This window comes from Tympanuchus pallidicinctus, unplaced genomic scaffold (assembly GCF_026119805.1).
Source record: "Tympanuchus pallidicinctus isolate F22 unplaced genomic scaffold, pur_lepc_1.0 scaffold17, whole genome shotgun sequence".
In the NCBI taxonomy this organism is placed as follows: domain Eukaryota; kingdom Metazoa; phylum Chordata; class Aves; order Galliformes; family Phasianidae; genus Tympanuchus; species Tympanuchus pallidicinctus.
Window position 1 is genome coordinate 9,845,186 of NW_026294690.1, and position 20,800 is coordinate 9,865,985.

The window sequence follows — 20,800 nt, forward strand, 5'->3', positions numbered from 1 at the left end:
TAATTATAATAATATGGCCTGGCAGAAAAGTGCCCAGAGCACCAGGTATGTCATTCCTAGCTGGAAGGCATTTGCCCTGGATTACAGACTACATGGCTTCAGGATGCTCCGTGTGCTGGCAGGTTTATGCTCCCTGTTCTGTTTTCCATTAAATCATTTCTATCCTTGTGAAACAGCAAAGCCCCACAGAAGCACATGCAATCACAGCTAATGGATTCCAGTTATATTTCTAGATTTAAAGTATACTCCTTTTTGGGCTGAAATGGAGCAGGCAAAGAGACAATTAATTGCAAGTATGGGTGTATAAAAAGCACCTGGGGATAGATCAGCTGGGGGAAACACACGGAGCTCAACTGCACATGCGTGTGCTGACAGCTCCTTTTCCTATGAAAATTTGAAATTCTGAACTCCACTCCCTGCTACCTGTCAGGGTTGGCGTGCCTTTAATTATAATGTCTGCATGCTTCTTTAGGCACCATTTAATTCTCTCTGACAGCCACCCATTTAAAAAGAAAGGCAAACACTCAGAACTTAGTGGCAGATCGGAGCCAGGCGAGGGATGTGCTAATTGCCAGATGTTGTTCATTTGACTCTGATCCATTACCAAAATTAAAGAAGAAAGAAATGGAAATAGGAAAAAGAAAAAAAAATCCCACCCCGCCTCCTTACATAGCTGTCTGTAGGTCGGAGTCACTGCTGTTAGCTAACTTTCTCCAACAGAGCACATTGGGGTGTTTCTGCGTTATCAGCCTCACAGGCCAAGTCACTTTATGCAATGGACTGTGGAGCATCTCTCCTGGGGTCCGGTGTTCAGCAGCTTCCAGGGTAGCAAGGAAATATTTCCCCACAGTGCAACCATCTGTAGTCTCTTTCTGACATTTCCAGTAGCTAATCTGCTTTATCAGAGATGAAAAATTTCCATAGCTGGTGGCTCAAGAGAACAGAAATCAGAAACTCAGCCGAGATTTAAAGTAACTCTTGACTTGGATGGTTACTAGCACCCGGGGCATCTCTTGCGCTACTTACTTGGGGAAAGAGGATTGCTTTGTGCCAAGGTAAGGGAAACAAGGTCAAGTATGAAGATCAGAAAGGTTGTGGATGCCCATCCCTGGCAGGTTGGATGGGCCCCTGGTCAACCTATCCGGTGCCTGATTTAGTAATTGGCAACCTTCCTCAAAGCTAGAGGGTTGGAACTTGGTGATCTTTGAGGCCCCTTCCAACCCAAGTGATTCTATGATTCTAAGACTGCTCCTAAAGCCCATCTGAAATGGATTTGGGCATCGCCTAGTAGGTTCCCTAATACATTTTGCCTCTGTTAATCCCAAGGGGAGTTTCATTTATTCACCAGTGATTCCTAGTGACCCAGAAATAAACCAGGAAGGGGTCCCTGCAGGATAGAATGTGGCCTACTGCAGGAAAGAATGCACGACTTTATTTTGAGCCACCTTCCTTGCCTCCAAGGCAAGGTTTTCCTGATACATTTGAAGAATTACATATGTGCCTAAAATATGCAATTAAGCTCATGGCTCACATATATTCATTGAGCCCAAAAGAGACCAGAGCATCTATAAATATTGAAGCTTTCTCTTTTTTTTTTTTTTTTTTGGAATTACTCATTCCTTTATAACTAAAAAGTAGGACAGATGAGCTGTGAAGGAGGTAACAAGGCAAAATTAGTTTTCTGTCATTTGTGGCTGCTCTAATCCACATGAAAAGGTTCTGAACAGCAGTGTTTAGGTCCTCCTCCCTCAGTGGGGTAAATGCTGGGAATCATTAAACAGGCAACCTGGCTGTGCCTAAATCCTTCATCTGTCACAGGGATTTGTTTTAGAAAGCTCTACTCTTGCATGAGATATATTTGGATTTGGAACACAAAGAGTATCTTCATTTAATAGCTCGCCATTCTTATCAAGTTGGCCTTCCTTGGGGCTGTACTTTTAGTTCTCTGGGAGTTTATTCTCATAACAGGCTCATCTATCCCTTTGTCAGATATTCTTTTAAAATGGCCCCTGTGTAATAAATTGGCTTAGTTCGGGAAAATTCCTTCCCTTAACTGGTCCGTATGGACAAGCAAAACCCACTATTAACTGCATAGCAATAATGTTTTACAAGGACATTTCTGGCTTTCTACCCGCTAAACATACAGTTTAATTTTGACAATATTTTTAAACAGGCTGTAGGGTGTCTCGTCCACACTTTGCTGAAGAGGTCAGCTACCTTGTACGTGGCTCCATTTGCAGCCCTCTCACATTTTTGATCTCCAAACACGATGCATGAACAACCTGAACGGCGGGGTCCCCATGGTGGGCAGTACCCTGATGACAAGAAATCATGCTGCCAGGCTGTACTGCCTACATGGGGTGGAGCTCACCAACATGGCACCACTCTGCTTTGGGACCCAACAAATTGGAAGCATTTGGTTAGAGGACTTCAACTGCAGGGGCCCAAAGGGAATTGCAGCGCTGTGTTGCAAATACTGCCTGGAGAAGCACTGCTTATACATGGGACAGGTGATAGCTTGTCACTTGCCTGGTGCAGAACTGACTCCAGTATGTTTGTTTCTTTAGCATCAAAGCATCAGTGGCAGGTCTCTCTCCACCATCTTGCTCTGCAGATGTGATACCACTTGTTTCCCTTTTCACCAAAAGTCCAGAGTTAACTTGAGGGCTCTCAACTTCAGGATGGGCATCATTTGGCAAACAGGCTGCAGTAGTCAGCCAAAATGTTCCCTACATGAGCTGTAGATGAAATGCAGCGTGAGCAGAAGGGAAAGGGGTAACTATATTATCTTTTCTCCCTAATAAGGAGCGATACAGGCAGAGAATACAGTATACAGTTCACTTAACTAATTTTCTAACCAGCAGTCACTGCAATGTTCTCTCTAGGATTAGAGAGGACAAGGGAAGAAGCAGAATAATAAATCCAGACTGGCTTTTTGCAAGCTGCAATCATATCATTATAGAAAGGAGTTTAAGGACATCCACTGTGGGGAGAAAAAATTAAGAACAGAGGCCATTTCAGCTCACCCTTGGCAGCACAATTAATTAAAATTAAATTCAAGGAAAAATAAGTTTAATATGCCATCTGAATAATATCTCCTATCTAAACAGTGTTCTCGGGCTATCTGCACGAGTTAGGTGATTTGGATGGGAAGATGCCTCATCTTGGGTTGTAATGGATCTATTTCCCACCTGCCACTGCTACCTGGACATCAGCCCTCTGCTGCAGCCCGCACCCTTCTCTTATCCCAATAGGAAATGTAATGGGTGGTGAAGAACAGGGAAGGCTGGCACAGCTGCACCCAAAATGGCTCTTGAGACAGCCGTTGGCTTTGGCCAGCTCTGCCTCTTTCTGCCCACAAAGGGTCACGAGCCCTTCTGAGGTGGGTCTGTGGTCACCAGGCATCACCCAACTCTTGGGAAACTGTGGATCACTGTTCAAAAGAAGGGAGTTTTAATTCATTTCTGTGTTTCTCATTCCAACAAGGCTCCCAAAGGAGAGCCCAAATGGACCAGCCTGCAATGTATCCTTATTAAATTAGATAGCACTTACTGCCCAGGCCACAGCCCTAAGGACAGAGAATTACATGAGTTTTCCATCTCTCCCATCTCGTTATAATCGACGGACAAAAAATAAAATGCCAATAGGGGAAGAAGGTTAAGTCCCTTGAGGCAAATCCCCATCTTGCAGCACTGGGTTGCCATTGGTTGCTTAGAGCAGCTCCAGCTTTTATCTCTCTCCCAGTCCCTGGCAGACGAGCGGTGTCAACTCTTTGAAAATAAACCTGAGTGAGTAAGTCTCTATCTCCCACAAATCAACATTACTCTGCTGACCATATCAGGTCCAGTTTCCTCTTGCTTCAGTTTTCAGGCATCTGAGAGGGCTTTGCTGCTGCAGTGCACAATAGGTGGGATTGCTGTTTTTAATCACCAGAACAGAGCTTTGCCACTCACATATCTCCCACCACCAGTTTACTGTGTAATTGCATAATTATTTAGCAATGTCAAAAGTGCATCTAGATTGCAGGAGATGAAGCTGTGAGTGTCTTTGAAGAGATGCTCAGGAAGGGCTTGCTATGATACAGATACACCTGCAGGCATGGAGAAGAGGAGATGGGGAAGCTTTTCTTTCAGACTGGGTCTCCAGAGGCTCTTTATAGCCAAGAAAATGCGGTGGCATTATTAAAAATGATAATTGTGTCATGCAAAATGAAATGGCAGGTGGTAAGCAGAGTTTGGGGTGGAACAGAAGAGATATGGATTGTTTTACTGCAGCTTATGGATATTACAGCAGCGCCTGCAGGGACTGATCCAAAAATTAGTTGGCATCTTCTCTATGATTCAGAGGAAGCTTGATCAGGCCTCTTAAAGTCAGGAAGATGCTGAGTTCACAGCACTGGGGCTGAACTCAATTTACAGTAATGTGCAGGAGATCAGCCTGAGATCTGCTGGGTGGAAGTGCCCAGACATGTCTGCCTGTATGATCCTTCTGGACACAGAAAACAAAACATTGGCATTAATGTTCCTCCATCTGTATTTGAGGTGATCAGATATACCTCTTGATTTTCAACTTTGCATGATGCCTGGCAGTGCATCCCTCCAAAAGGAAGTGGGAAGATTAAAGAAAGACTTGGAGGCCCTGGAATGTGCCCAGAGAGGGGCAATGAAGCTGTGAATAGTCTGGAGCACAAGTCTTGTGGAGAGTGGCAGAGGGAATTGGTGTTTGTTCAGTCTGGAGAAGAAGAAGCTCAGGGGAGACCTTATTGCTCTCTACAATGCCCTGAAAGGAGGCTGTGGTGAGGTGAGTGTCAACCTCTTCTCCTGGCTAACGGTGACAGGATGAGAAGCGATGGCCTCAGGTTGCACCAGAGGAGGTTCAGGTTGGGTATTAGGAAAAAGTTCTTCTCTGAAACAGTGGTGATGCACTGGCACTGCTGCACAGGGAGTGGTGGAGTCGCCATCCCTGGAGGTGTTCAGGAGCTGCGGAGATGTTGCACTGAGGGATGTGGTCAGCAGGCATGGTGGGGGTGGGTTGGGTTTGGGCTGGATGATCCTAGAGATCTTTTCCAGCCTTTATGATTCTGTGATTCTACGATCCCCAGAGCCTTCAGCTCCCCTCAAGCACTCTGGGTTGGGTTGTTGAGGTGCTGCGAGCAGCTCAACTGCTTTTAAAGCCACTTAATAAAGCTAAGCAGAAAATCTAAAATGAGTTAAAGGAAACTAATGTGAATCTCAATTTTTAAAATTCATAACATTTATCAGTGTCTGCATGAGGCAGCACAACAGAAGTAAACATTGACTCCCATTGACTCTGCTGGCACTGCTGACAGCAGAATCAGTCCCTCTCCCTGTCACTGAGCTGCTGTCTCTGGGCATGTTAGATGGATGTCTGTGCTACCTCAGCCAGGAGCTTTTCTCTTGTAAGGGGCAAAGATCCTCAGCAGTCTGAATGAGCAGGACGGAGGCACGTCCTGGTGCTCTGGGACGGAGCATTTGCTGGAGCTCTTTTACATGCTGTTCATCTCTGACATTCCCTGCTAGCTGCTAGAGTCCTGAACCTGCCAGAAGGGGAGGGATAATCACCTCTGTGCTGAGTCCTTCCTCCAAAGCAAAACGTTTCTAAAATCAGCAGTGTTAAGATGCCATTTCTGTCTGAGACGTGTTTTGAAACGGTTGTAAGGGTCAGAGAAATGATGCTGAAAATAACACCTTGATATTGCACTGCATTGTTTGCAGGAAAATTTCCCTCTGAGTTGTATCTGGTGGTGTGTCTGACAAAAATACAGCAGCCCTAAGTGGTCAGCAGGCAAGGACCTGCCAGGAGCTCACGCTGGTGGGATGCCCTGTTGCTCGGTCCTGGACACCCAGCTGGGGTTCTTAGGCATCTGATCCCATGGGTAGGCTGCCAGAGGATGAGGGTGGGTTGGGAGATGTCTCAGCACGGGGATGGATGGCCTGGCAAGAGGATCCCCCTTCCAACCTGCTGGCTTATTCCCAGGGGTGTGAAAAACAGTAACCTCTCAGTCTTGGGGAAGGACCCTTATGCTTTGCCTCCAATCATCCCCTAAAAATACTCTGCTGAATATTTGTTTTCTGAGCCCTTTTTCTCTGTAACATCCATCAGACTGCTGTCTTTTCATTCTTTCCTTCTCTTACAAAGTCTTCACTCCAATTCGCTCCTCCAGATGAGACCAAAAGCTGCTAGCATTTATCACTGTCACCACAGTATCCCTTTCTTCTGTTTGCTGACACTTCACCCACCGATCCCAATTACTGTCTGTCTTTCCTTCCATTCATACAAATCCCCCATGTAACTTTGGATCATCAATTTCCAGCAAATGGGCTGTTTGCAAGTGCCGTCCCTGCCTCACCCCTGGCTGAATGGTTGCCTCTGACATACAGCACCCCAACTGCTCCCAGGGCAGATGAATGAAACTTTGTCAGAGAGCACTGAATGAAGAAGAAAGAGCTCATTTCCCTCCCCAGATTCCTCCTGAATTCACGGGAGCTGAACAAATAGTATCAGAAAGTGTATCAGGTGAGTCCCAGATCCAGCACAAATTAAGCGCTGTCTGTAAGTGTAGAGCACTCATAGTGAAGCCCAAATTGTCAGAGGAAATGTGAACCTTGAGAAGGGATGCATGACACACATTTATGTGACTAGGCTTATCAGGCTATCCACAGGCTGAAGAGAGTCTCCAGTGCAATCACCAAGTCATAGAATCGTGGAATCGTAGACCAGTAAGATCACCAAGTCCAACCATCAACCCATCACAGCCATGCCCACTAGCCATGTCCTTCACATCCTTCTTGAGCTTAAAGTCATGCTCTTATTTTACTACTTGGAGCCCCAGGATGGTCTCTCCCCCCACCAGCACTGCACTCCCAGCTTATGGGACTGATGAAAAGTGAGGAGGCAGAAATTTGGCTGGGATCCCCTCATTACAACCCTGACAGTAGGCACATTAGGATGCTACTAATAATCCGTCAGCTTCTTAGCATATGATAGCTGCCTCCTAAAATATTAATCAAATCGTAACATGTGATCCTAAAAATAGGCTTTCCGATTCCACTCTGCTCTCTCCTTAAGGTTCCTTGGGTGGTTTGAAGTTGTGCTTTAACCTTTTCTGGCATTTCACTGATTATAACAACTACTTTTCCAGAGAACTGCAAAACCTGGTGCCCTTTGCCAGCATGTACACACACACACACACACACACACACATGTACACCTACACACAGCACTTTGCTTTCTCATTGTTTTGGTGCAAGGATCTCTTTGCCAGTATGCAAATATATTAATCCACCCAAGGAGATCAGAGGAATTTATTCTAAAATGCAGTGCTGCATAATCCCAGTACCCCTTTAGCTCTTCCCACTGCCTCGTCTTCTCCCATGCCCTCCAGGACAAGAGAGAAGACAGAAGCACATAGGCAGATTTTGGGGAAGCTGATGAGCATCCGCTCCCATCACAGGTCTGTGAGCACCCTGACTTCATTGCCTCCTTCTGCTGCCGCAATGCTAATGGATGAAGTTCTATAAATATTTGATTGACCTGTCACTGCCATGCTGCTCTCATTTATCACTTGCTCAAGTCGGATCTGAATTACTTTGGAATATTTTGTGCTGTCTTTACATAGTGTTCAATTCTTTCCCTGTCTCCCCCACCAGCCCCAGCCCAGAAGTGAGCAGCTCCCAAAAATGCTGAGGAAATGGAGCTGAAAGCCTGGGGCAATGGGGCAGAGAAGGTGAATCTAAGGAGATGCAGAAATGAACCAGACAGGGCAGGGAAATGTACGGAGAACCCACCCAAGCCGGTATGTGAGGGAGTGCATACCACAGCATATGAGATCAACAGCCCCTTTCTGCAATTTCCATAGTGCTGAGTCCCAGAAGAGGGTTACAGATTTACAAGGAATTCAGGTAATTTGCTCGTCATGTTACCCATAGGAAGTGAGTAATTGTCCTGTGCTCACTGCTCTAATCAGAGCCTGGGTATTTTAGTAGCGAGGGCTCTGGAATATATTAGGAGATGCAGTCCATACAATCAAATTCTATTGTGTTCATTTTCACTCCTGTCTTCTCTAGATTTTTACATTCAGGATGAAATCAGCAAATTTTAGAGCTTGCTGAGATTGAAACGATGGTGTTTAGCGATGCAGCCACGAGCACGCAGAGCCCAGCACTGCTTTGCTCCCAGTAATGAGTCCCCCCGGGGGGTCACAGCCCCCACTGCATGGGGCTGCCCAAAGCCCTTTGCCTTGTGGTAAATCTGCTAACCCCACTCCAATCCCTGCTGAAAACACCTCCAGCTGTCTCCATGGGCATTTACACAGCCAGTCCAACCTCATCATCTTATCCATGAGTGCCACATAGCCTTTCACTGTACACCTATCCTGCAAAACCCCAGGCTGAACCAGCTCTTGTGGTGTCGTTGGCATCCACATCCCATGGGATGGACTGCCCTCTGCGCAGATAAATCCTTTTCTCAGTTCTCAAAAAACAAAAGCCTGACACATCGAGCAATTTCTATCATTCCAACGACCCCTCTCATTAGCTCTCTCCTTCTGCCTCCTCCCTTCCTCATGTCAGCAATATGCCGATCCATCCTGCTTATACCAGCTCTTACCTATACTCCAATTACTTTTTCATCTCCCCCACCGGCTGTTTTCAATACTATTATCTGCTGCACTTGCTGGATCTGGCTTTCAGGCGTTTGACTGATGCCTGATTCCTGTAACCAGAACATGTCTGTTGATTGGACTGTCAATGGATTTCTTGGCAGAAAGGGCACTGGGTCTTGCAAATGTGAAACTGTATTTCAATCTCATTTAGATGGAAAGAGAAAGGAGAAGGAAAAATATCCTAAAGCCACATTTTTTCCTTGCTCTCTTTGAACAAGTGCTTTAAGTAAACAAGTGTTTTTGCCTTTTTTAATAAGGTCATCCGTGACATCACTTTCTTATCAGAAAAGGAACATTTTGTGTTGTGTATTTCTAGCACTGGAATGCCCATCTTGACTTTACAGCAAACAGTTTCTACTGATTCATCTCTGGGGAGGAAAAGGAAGTGGGAAGGAGATGCACATCCATCCCTGTCTCCTGGCTGCCTGCAGTGACACCTTGCTGTAACAGAGAGCGCCAAGCCACCTCCTGACCAGCCCTCTGCATGCCTGCTCACAGCCAGAGCCTCTCTGCAAGAATGCACCTTTGACTTTCCTAAATAACAATGCAATTACCTTCAAAAGCTGGCAGCCAAAGTACGTGCTGAGAAATGGCTACCATTAAGAAGAAATTATCCGCTCTCAGGGAACGGCCGATTTGTTAACTCGTGAAGGAGGAGAACGAGCCCAGCTCCAGACTATGTAGGCGTTGAGGTTGAGAATGAGGTGGGAGAGCTGCTGTTTTCAACCAGCCTGGGCACAGAGCTGGAGAAAGCCCATGAGGTTTGAAAGAAGAGCCCTGAATGAATTGGATCAAATGTGTTTTGCTGCTGTCTTGTACAGGTGCAGATCAACAGGTACATGCTAGGCAGTCCTCCTCCGTGGATGGGGCAGGTGTCTCAGGGTCATGCCCTCCATGATTCTTCAGGAGTTGGACACAATGACCCCTCCAACTCAAGACATTTTATGATTCTACATGAAGGCATTTCATGGGGAACCTCCAAAGAAGTTCCATTATTGAGACCTGCACTCAAATGCATCCAACCTTGTCACTTGCCTGTGACTAAAAGAAGGTGCCAGTATTACTCGTATCTCCTGATCTTGCAAAAGCCCCTGAGGTCTGGGGCTGGGTTTGAAAAACAAAGTAAAAGCAGGGGAAGGCAATTTTTGAAATAGGAAGGAGTGAGGCATAAATAGATTATTTGAGGTTAGCTTCCATCAGTCTGTACATTTAGGGCTGGACAGGTGACTTCTCACACACTATATATATTTTCCTACTCAATTCTCAAGGGCCTTTCAATGCAGAAAGACACGATAACTGTGATATATGCAGAAAGATTTAGATTCTCTTTAAGATTAGAGGCAATCTTTGATATTGCACCAAGCTACAGAGTGAAGCATTCCTATCTGAATGCAACCCCCAGAAGTCCACCAGGGAGTTATCTTGGAACGCAGCTGAAATCACTGGTGCTGACTTGACTATGTCTGAAAATATTAGCATGTTCAAACTCGGAGGCTTGCTTGAGACATTTCTGGAAGATAAAAACAACCCTCAATGACTTGGAAACAGATCTGGTGGGCTTGCAGTGCTAAATAAATAGCAACAGAACTGGGAAACTTTGAAGATGACAAGATTTTCTAGGTCACGTTGTCTATTTTCCCCCTTGGCCAATGCAGGGTGTTTTGTAGAGTGTAGCCTTGAGACCTCCTTCCAAACCAGCCTTAAATGTTACAAGCTATGCATTTTGACAACTGCTAAGCTGATATGCACAGGCATTGTCTTTGTAGGTGCTGAAGCTGTTAGTGCATAGCTGTTAATCTAAGCAAGTACATTTTGAATATTTATTACCTTTTAAAGAAGAATGAGCTTGGGAAAAAAGAGTCTGGAAGCAGATTGGGCAGAAAGCCCTACATGAAAAGGGACAGACAACTACTTTCTTCTCCCTGAGCAGCACTGACCACACATTGCTGCTGTTCTTCTTCTCTTCTCATGTCTTCTGGATTATGGCTGAGTGACATGGGTTAAAGTGCATGTTGATGATGGGTTAATAGTTGGAATTGATTTTATGGTCTTTTCCAGAGTTTATGATTCTATGTGGAAGATGGCATGGACATAGTGCCCCATCAATGCTTCCTGGGGGAAAAACTGGAAAAGCACTGGAAAAACGGGCCAAGCTGGGCTTTGCTGCCTGAAAACCAGAGCAGAACCAGGCCTGCTGAGGGAAATAGGGGAAGGAAAGTGTTGAAAATGGGGATCAGAACATGGTGATGGAATCTGTGGATAGTCATGGTCTTTTGTCCTTGTTCAGAGAATAAAGCTTGTTTCCTACCTCTCTCCAGATTCTTCCAGCAGAGAGACTGTACAATCACAGGCAGCTGCACTGAGGAAAATGTAAATGCAATAGTAAACACAGACTTGGAGGAGCATCTGTTGCCTCCTCCAGGTCAAGCAGCGGTCTTGAAAGATTACCCAGCACGTAGAGAACTCAGAAGGAGCAAGGTGAGCACATCTACCAGTGGAATGCCTGCTCCTATGGAGGCACACCAGTCAGGTGAGATGATCTTTCAGCTCAAAATAATATTCTGGGCTCATTTTACAGATGTTTATATCCAAAGCCAGAACTGTATTTCCCATCCAAAGAGCTCCAGCTGCAGACATATCCAGGGGAGCATCAGCCTTTTCTGCAGCAGTGGTTGTTGGTACCACCTCACTGTGCTGCCGATGTCCACCATGCAATGTGCCACTGCATGGTGCCAGAGAGAAGCATGATTAAGGGAAGGCTGGCAGAAAGGAGAGAGAATGTATAGCATAGAATCCTGGAAAGCAGCAGCATCAGCAGGCCAAGAGGAGGTTATTCCCATGATACATCCCTATTTCCCCCTCCCCATCATGTCAGCAGCCTCTTTAGCTTCACACAGAGGTTGTGAGGATTCATTAGTTAATGTTTGTAAAGCACTATATAGATGGAGAGAGCTATGTAAGTGCTAAGTATTATTATTATTGCAGAGAGTCGCTGTTAAGGCAATGGATATGCTCTTAAGTGTCATTTCGTATTTAATTAACGTGCAATAATTGTCTTCCAAAACCTGGAGGTAAATCTTTATTCTTGACACTTCTTTTAAAGAGACATTGCAGCAGAGCTGCCGGTAATGGGCCTTCTCTCTGGCATAGGAGGAACAGGATGAGCTGGGAGCTGGAAGGAAAGGGAGGTCAATGAAGGACTTTTTTCTTCTTCACAATTCCACAAACATGCTACGGATCCATGGTGAGTTTGGGTTTTGACCACTGAGCTGCCCCAAGGGATGCTGACCTGATGAGGGGTCGGCAGCCTTCCACTTGGGCTTTCCCTGTGCCAGGTATCGACTGAGCTCTGCCTGTCTCAGTAACTGAACCCAGCTGTAGCTGTGCACCTTGCCTCTGTGAGTAGAATAAAAGAACTAAAAAAGCAGGATGGAGATGATATCACAGTACTGGGAATTTCCCTGCTATTTTTCAGGAACATCTTTGCCAAGAAGTGGTATTCTCAGAGCTAGGTTGCGTATCTTCTACTGACAGAGGGAAGCAAGGAGAAATCAGCTGTGGGGCCATCTGCTCCTTGAGCAAATGGGAAGGGGAAGCCACCTCTCCCACCTCCTCATGATGTTTGCATTTCCGAGAGAGACCAGAGAAGTAAAAAAAGAAGCAGTCCATCATTAACTCAGAAATAGCCCGCCTACAGAAGCTGCAGAAGGATGCTGGGCCCTTTGTGCCTGTCTTTTTTTTTACCCAAGTGTGTAATTTCTCACTTGTTTGTTGACAAATCAGTGCCCTCTATGGGCCCTTGGCTGGCATCTCTCTGAGGAGCCCAAAGGGTGGGGTTGGGAAGAGCAGGATGCTCCAAGGGAGCTGCAGTGGTGCCAGTCCCCTTGTCCTCACCATCTTACAGAGGCAGCCCCCCTACCCACATCACTCCCACACACTTGTGTGCCCTTCCTGCCCCTTTCTGATCACTGAGATGCTCCTCATCAGTGCTAAGTGCTCTGAAGGTCACAGGCTACGCAGCTCCCGACATCACCGAGGATCAGGCTTTGGCCTTGCTGCCACCCCCCTGTTCCCCTCGAGACCCCTGAAGTGACAGAACCTTGCAGCTCGCTCCTTGCCTCCCCCTCCTGCCTCCCACTTCCTTCTCTCACTCTCATTTATTTCAATTTGCTATGCTTTCTTTTCTGGCTTTCAGCATTAACTGGGCAGGGGGAGAGGAGGGTGGAGGGATGGTTTCATGGTGGAGAGGTGGGGAAAACCTTGTATGATGGTGGGTGAGGGTCTGCAGGTCAGATTGGAGGTTATGGGGAAATCAGTCAACTTTTTAGGCTGATTTTGGGTGTAACTTCCCATGATTCAAAAATAATGGAGGTCAGTGAATTGGCAAAGTGCTGTCAGGACCTCAGGATGCCCTCATAGTAACTTGGGCTGCTCTATTTCAGAGCCTATTCATGGGAGCCAGGACAATGTGTGCTCAGGTAGAGGAGGCAGTGGGGTATGGGCTGCACTGCTGGGTGAACGGTATATCTGTGAAATTCATCCTGAGTGCAGACAGAGTGTTTCTGTGGTTTGTGGCTAAAAGGGATGTGTGTCTGCTACAGCACTGCTCAGCCTCTCTGCTTCTTCTGCCCTTATCCTTGTGGCCCCAAAATGCTCCGCTTGCCAGGAATGTCCCCCACTCACTGCAGCCATCTGAGCAAACACGGGATCTGCACTCATCACCTCCTGCTTCCCTCCCTTTGACTGTGCTGTCACAGACTGCCACACAGAAGCTTTTGTTCCAAGTGCTACGGCACTGCACGTAATCCAGGTGACTTACAGAGCGATTCAGCTCTCCGGTCTTTCACAAACCCAAATCAGTGTACAAGCCCTACCCATTACAACTGAAATTCCCACACACGGCTCATGGTGTCTGTAGCACTCCCTTCCCTGAACCAGCCTGATGTGCCACGTTACTGCCATGTTAACCAAAAGCCCATTTCAGTGGCTTCTTGTCCTGTGTTCTCTGCAGATCCTCAGGGAGATGGTTTGCTGGGTCTGTTCTCTTTTATTCCCTACAAATCCCTCTACAATGGCTGTAAGAAATTCCTAGGCTAGCCAATTCCTTTGTGGGTTTTGTTTGTTCTTTGTACTTATTCAAGCTGAAGTCTAGAGAGGAGAAGCGGAGCAGATGCACTTGAAGGGCAGAGCTAAAAAGAGGACATTCCATGTTAGCATATAAAATCAAAATGTGAAACCATTAAAAAACATGGCAAACAGGTGACAAAAAATGTATATACTTACTGCCAACACGAGCTCCTGTCTGACATGCTGAATTATAGCATGCATTTTTAATCCATCTTTGGAGCAGAGATTCTACCAACCTCTCTCTCTAGAAATACATCACATGCATTTTGGATACTGCTGCTGGTTGATATTATCAATACCCTCTTTTCCCCAAGAGCTTTCTTCAACAGTCATCACCCTGCATTGCAGGTTGTCCGACAGAAAATTGGAATGGTAATGAAGAATAAGAGGAGAGAAAGCAAAAAAGAATACTTCATACTCACATCATAACAAATCTCAAAGAGAAGGGGATGGGAGATAATGTCACTGCCAGTTCAAAAGGTAGATACGAAAATATAATGAAGGTGCTTGTATTTCAACACGTTGTCCAGAAAGTGCACTAGCATCTGAAAGTATAAAAATACTCAGAACAATCTAGCATTTTCAGGACGTGTGTTTCTACCTGTTAAAGGGAAAGGCAAGAGAGAGAATCCAGTTGCTATGGAAATCAGGCCATCTCCATGGGAATTCAGAAAGTAGAGTATCCTCTTGGCCAGTAAATCAGACACTGAGCAGCCATTTCTGGTCCATGGCACTGAGCAAATCTAAGCTGCTCACAGGACAGTTTATTTCCTCAGCAGTGCTGCCCTATTTCAGTATCAATGAAATTGGTGAAAAAAGGTGAAATTAAGAATTTGTTCTGTGGAATATAGAGAAGGTTCAGGAGAGAACTGATAGCAACCTTTCAGTATCTAAAGGGGCAGACTACAGTAAAGAAAGGGACAGATTCTTTAGGGTCTGTTGTGACAGGACAAGGGATATGGGTTAATTTCCCCTAAATGGAAAGAGGGAAGATTTAGACTGGATATAAGGAAAAAAATTTGTACATTATGGCCAGTGAGGCTCTGGCACGAACTGCCCAGAGAGGTGGTGGTGCCCCATCTCTGGAGACAGCCAAGGTCAGGCTAAATGGGCTCTGAACAGTGTGAGCTGATGGAGCTATGGGTGTCCCTGTTCATTGCAGGGACAGCTGGACCAAATGGCTTTTAAAGGATCCTTCCAACTCAAACAATTCCATGATTGTCTGATTCTCCTGCATGTTTCTGTGGAGGTGTGCCATGTGTCTTTGCTTTAGCTACAGTTATTGGGATATAGATTTATGTGGCTGGAAAAAAAAATGGAACTCCTGGTTTTGCTTCTCAAAAAAAAAAAAGTTTTTGTTCACATTAGTTGCTGTGGAATAACAAAGGATCAGGTAGGTGTGTAAGCAGGAAGTAAAAGGAAACAAAGGCCACATTAAAGAATATAAAAAGCTGATGTACAAACCCACACCTCGTTCAGGACTCCTTTCTTTGAGCTAATGGACAAATATTCATGGTGCCACTGGGGGGATCCAGTTCCCTTGCCATAGACAGCAGCCTCTAGCTCTGCTGCTCCTGGGTACCAGTGAATGCTTAGATGTTGAGGCCCCACAGAGGCCCCCCAGCACAGCTCTTCCAGACAGTGCCCTATGGCTAGGTTCACTCTGCTGTCACCTGATGGATGAGATTGAGAAGCTTTGAGACTTTTGAGATTTTTATGCTTTGCTACAGAGCTTTCTTCTGTTTCATCATTGCATTTAATCACTGGTGGGCAACTGGTCCCTAGAGCCCTGGAGGTTGGGTACTGCTGGAGTTGAAAGCTTTGGCATGAGCGCCAATGTGCAGACGATGGAAAAGCAGGTGATGGATTTACAGTGCTGAAATCCTTGCTATGACTGCTATGCAAACACCATATATTATAGCTGTAAGTCCTGTATAAGCCAAGAAGATTAAAAAACACCTTGTAGAAGAGAGCCCCGGTCGGATATGCCTTTGTTCACGAGGACAGCTATGCAGTGCTACTAATGCATGGGTGTCATTTAGTGCAGGGGGAGTTAATGGGGCTTTATTTGAATATATCTCAGCCGTGTGAGTAAGGCTCACAGGCAGAAGTGTCTGTCTGGTGTACGTGTGTTGGAGGACACTGTCTGACATTGATGGAAAGCTGCTTGATAGAGTTTCATCTTTCAATTCATTTAGATTTTTAAAGCTCAGGTTAAGTTGCCCAACTTAATTTGCAATCATTTAAAGTAGGAGTTAAGTGAAGGTCACAGGCTGCTCTAAATTAGAGGGAAACCACTGTAGCACTTGCATGCTTTGACCTTTTCAGCGTTTTCTGACTCTGCTGACCAGCTGAGCCCTTTATAGCACTGTTAACCTGTGAGAAATGTGTGAAGTGGTCATTTCCCACAGTAAAGCAGGAAATTTTGAAAGGTTAAAGTAGCAGTGAATATTCCTGGCAAGAGCAGGTACGGAATCCCTTGGAACTGATGATTTGTATGTACGTGTATCTTCCTGCTCTGCAGTGTTTGTGTTAGAAGGAAGGTGAAGAGGATGCAAAGCAGGGCTGTAGGCAGCCCACCCGAGCTTTGCCTGTAGGTTATCCCAGAAATCAGCTTGATGCAGAGGGTACTCCAATACCCACAGGAATCTGTGCTGTCTCAGAGCTCTAAAAAAATAATACTACGAAAATGCCAGAAGTAACATCATACTCAGGATGTGGGTCTTTCCTAGATCCCGTATGCAGAACTTGGGGAAAAGAGATCTCAGTGTTCCCCCACCCCTAGAGGTGGTCAATGCCAGGTTGGATTGGCCCTGGGCAGCCTCATCTGATGGGTGGCAACCAGCCCATAGCACGGGGTTGGTCCTTTCCAATCTAAGCCATTCTATGATTCTGTGATGTACCTTTACTTAACAGCAGTGAGCCCAGATAGTGTAGTAGATGGGATGTGCTATCGCAGTGCTCAAAGAGTAAAATCCCCATGCTCCATGCCCCATCTTTTTTATGCACTTGTTTTCTTCCTTCTTGGTGTTTATGATCCAGCTGCACGTTCTGCAGCTCTCTCTTCTGCCTTTACTGAGGTAAAATGGAAAAGTCATAAAACCAGGCTGCCATCAGTGTAGCTTCCTGGGGCTGCCATAACAAGAGGTTTCTGGTCCTCATGATACAACATCTTGGTGGCAGTGTCTAGTCCGACTTTCTTTGTGCAAAGGGCCAACATAGGACAGCCCCTTTCCTCCATTTACTCCTCATCACTGGGGTACAAGGCAGCTGTCAGATGCTCATTTGGATTTTGTGGATATCACAGATACCCAAACAAAGGGCAAAGAAGCAAAGACAAAGGGCAAAGAAGGAAGCAGTTTGCTTTGGGAAACAAAAGGAGCAACACGCTCTAAATATACAGTAAGGGTCAAAAGTCTCTGCTGTTGCCTTAGGACTCCTGACTGCTGCAGGCTAAGCCACCAACTCTGAGATCTGTGTAAGAGGGCAGAAGGAAATAGCTCATCGTTAAACATTCAGTTTGTCTAATGCATTGGTCAGGGGCTGACAGTTTCCATTCTGGAGCTCTCAGAAAATAAAGCAGCTCCTGAGCATCCCTGCAAGGTGGTGTGGGTCACGCCAGCCTCCTCCATCCCCATGCAGCTTGGAAGAGCACAGAAATGCCATTTGCCTTTCCAGACCACCTTCCAGCATGGCAGGGAAAGGGCTGGCGTTACACATGCTGATAGCAATAGTACATGATATTCAGTCAGCAGTTTGTTGCAATCAGAGCTTCTGCTGAGCACGTCCAAAGCCTGCCCCTTTCCTGTTAATTGAATGTAAGCCCTTTGGTACTTCTCTCCCTTTGATCTCTCTCGGAATGAGACGTAAGGCTATTAAGGCAGAGGAACCTGCAAGCACAATGCTGGCAGTAATCTGTGTCAGGATGAAGGGATGTTACGCAAGAGACCAGGAATGAGATGCAGTGTGATTTTTTTTCTTCCCCCCCTCCCCCCCCCCACGTTTTCTCATCTAACCCCAAGGGGTTCTTTGTAATATTCACCGGATGGCAACTACAAACACTGGTGGACCCAAGGAGAAAAAAGTAATGCAACAAACATGTAAAAAAGCTTGTTTGCACTGAAACACTGCATCTCTCCAGGAAAACCTGCCTGCTTACAGGGGATACAAATGACTCTTTGAAGCAAATGCATGTTACTGTGTTCAGCATGCAGCATTACTGCAGGATTTAAACACGGCAAAGCAGAGGGAATTGCTGATCACATTGAAACCAAAATGAGAATAAATGCATAATAAGAAAAAATAGATTAGAAGATAATTACTTCAATTCATTTTGTACCTGGAGCAATTACTGTTTGGATTAGAGATGACTTGTAGGTGAAATAGTTAGGTCTGCAATAGAAACTGTAGACACAATGTTAATAGTTAAAATGTCAGTGCTAAGCTTCATTAAAGGAGAAACCCAGCTCTAAACTTGGTTCTGTATTTTGTTCCATGATTACCACAGCGAGCACTTATGTAACATGCTGCATATTTCGAAGCAAGTTATAAAATTATCTAGGAAGTGCATGTCTTTGCAGAGCTGGAGGTGAGCAGGCAGCACCTTTCAGTGGTGCTCAGAATACCATAGTATCCCTTGCTTCTGATTTAGGGATCTAAAATTACAAAGCCAAAGATTCTGATTCTGGGACCTACAAAAATGCCTATTTTTAACCTAAGAGGACACGCATAGGAGAGAGAGACAGAGGACACAGTTATTATTTCATAGCTGAAGTTCATTGGGATTTTTCTGAACACTGTTCCTATGACCTTGGAAGGAGAAAAGCTGAAGGAGAAGAAAACCTGAAACACTTCCGCCTGCTTTTATTTTTTTGGTTAAAAATTAAAGAAAAAAGAAGTTATGTAGAGCAGCTGAAATAAACACCTGAACCTCAAAAGATTGAACAGGCTTTTGTAGACGCTGACCAGAGCTGAAGATACACAGAATAAAACTGGCAATTGATATGTGCTGCGAATCCTCATGCCAAGTAAAAACCTGACCTGTATTTCAGCAGCTGCAGGCACCTTTCTGATATCTTCCCAGCAGTGGGTATTCAGCCCAACAGCAAAGCCATGCACGCTGCAAGTCCCCAGCCTCCCTTTAGGGGACAGAGCTTCCTGATGGCTGCTTTGATTGTCTGTTTTCAAAATACAATCACATGTGGATATTAAAAATAGCATCACGCTGACTTGCTTCCTGTGAAAGCAGGTTCCAGTGCTAGGAAACTAAACACAATTTTAAACGCTATCGTCCAACTAATCGTCTTGCTATTCCATTTCAGTCCATATAATTTCTCTGGTATGAACCTGGGTCACTTTTGCATATGTCCAATCTATTTTATAGATATGTGTTCACTCTATTTGCACACTCAGATGGGAGACATATGCCTCTTCTCATTTGAGCAGGCCATAGCATTATTAAAATGGAAATGTGCAGGCTTTGGGATCCAACTGCAACATATGTTTAAAAAGTGAAAGATAATTCTTTAGTTGTAACTACCAGAAGAACTCAGAGCTTTTGACTCCATGTATAATTACCACGAGACCTTAACAGCTTAATTCACCAGGTAATTACATGGTTATTTTTTGTTCTATAAAAGGTAAAGAGGTAACATTTAATTTACAGGGTGCTGCATAATCCTGTAATTACTCAGTAATTTCTGTGTCGTCACACAATAAAGCAGGGGCCTTTCCATGGCCCAGATATGACATGATGAAAACTCAAATTCTATTCAGCACCATCAGGAAAACAGGGGGATTTCTTTGCTTCCTTGAGATGTGAAGCCAAAGGAATGAGAAGTTAAGAAACTGAAGGATGTGGCCCAGTTTGCAAACAACAGATTTCCCCCCACGTCACGGCACCACTCACTTCCAGCTCTTCAGAACAGCAGCCTCTGGGATCAGACCACAGTGCCTCTTTTTTGCTCCTTGCCATTGCAGCCCATGTGTTAGCGGTATTTTCCCCTCTCATGAGAAGGAAATCCATCTGCGATATGGTTTTGGTTTCTGCTATTGGATGATTATGACTTCCATTGCCCAATGGTTCAGTTACACAGATAATTCCTCCAGGTCTCATCAGAGAGGAGCAGTAGTAAGTACAAAAGGATGGCAGCTCTTGTCAGAAGCAAACCCATTTACATTCACTTGTATAACTGTGGCTGAGCTGCCCATCACTCACTGCTCCAATGTTCTGTTCTGGATGCAACCACGTTGCTAAATGTCAGCCAGGACATTTCTGACCACTCTTGTGTCCTCCCGGCTGGTGGCTCTCTCTCCTTCTGCTCCTCTAGCACATCAGGGCTCCTTTCACAGAGCCTCAGCACATTATACTTCATCCACAGCTTTAAACGCCGCATTTTGTCCAACAAAGCTTTGCAAATATATGTAGGTTGCTCCAAAAGTACTGCCTCCTATTTATTTCCATAAAAATTACAACAGATAGAAAGATCACAATAACGCTATTTGGTAGATCAAATTCTCAGCCACAAAATGCTATTTTCCAACATAGTCACCCCCATTATGTATTTTCACTGATGATGAATGAGATCTTGCATGCTGTGCTCAAAAAAATCTGCATGGCTGTCCGGAACACGACTCATCTTTCCACTGCTGAACTGCACCACTGTCTCATTGTGCTCACACCCACTGTTTGGTCTTCATAAACTTTCAGCGTCAATGAATGTCAATGGGTGCCATTTTTTCCACACTGAGGAATGGAATGTCGCACCTTTACTTCATATGTGCACTTCCACATCAGACTCCATTTTGTCAGACTATTCTTCTGCTGCCATTTGTCTCAAGGCAACAAAATGTAAGAGAATACTGGTGGAAAGGTTCAACCTCTGCTGCCATATCACCAACATCCGCCTGTGGTGTTATGGGCCAACATAATGAAATAAAATGAGAGACTTTTGGAGCAGCCCTCATACATACTCCATGTACCAAGAAAAG

General features: G+C 45.2%; 2 long non-coding RNA genes across 4 annotated transcripts in view; both read left to right on the forward strand.

Moving 5' to 3' along the window:
- LOC128078530 (uncharacterized) overlaps positions 1 to 20,800 on the forward strand; it is a 48,329-nt gene that overhangs the window by 13,246 nt on the left and 14,283 nt on the right. For 2 of the 3 annotated variants that reach the window (XR_008205692.1, XR_008205693.1), the window contains exon 5: positions 11,002 to 11,213. This is a non-coding gene — a long non-coding RNA (uncharacterized LOC128078530). Of the gene's footprint in view, positions 1 to 11,001; positions 11,214 to 11,833; positions 12,865 to 20,800 lie in introns of those variants that run through there. The other variant, XR_008205694.1, reaches the window with a different exon arrangement.
- LOC128078531 (uncharacterized) lies at positions 4,355 to 7,522 on the forward strand. Its single transcript, XR_008205695.1, has 3 exons — positions 4,355 to 4,800; positions 6,335 to 6,537; positions 7,406 to 7,522. It is a non-coding gene; the product is annotated as an uncharacterized LOC128078531 (long non-coding RNA).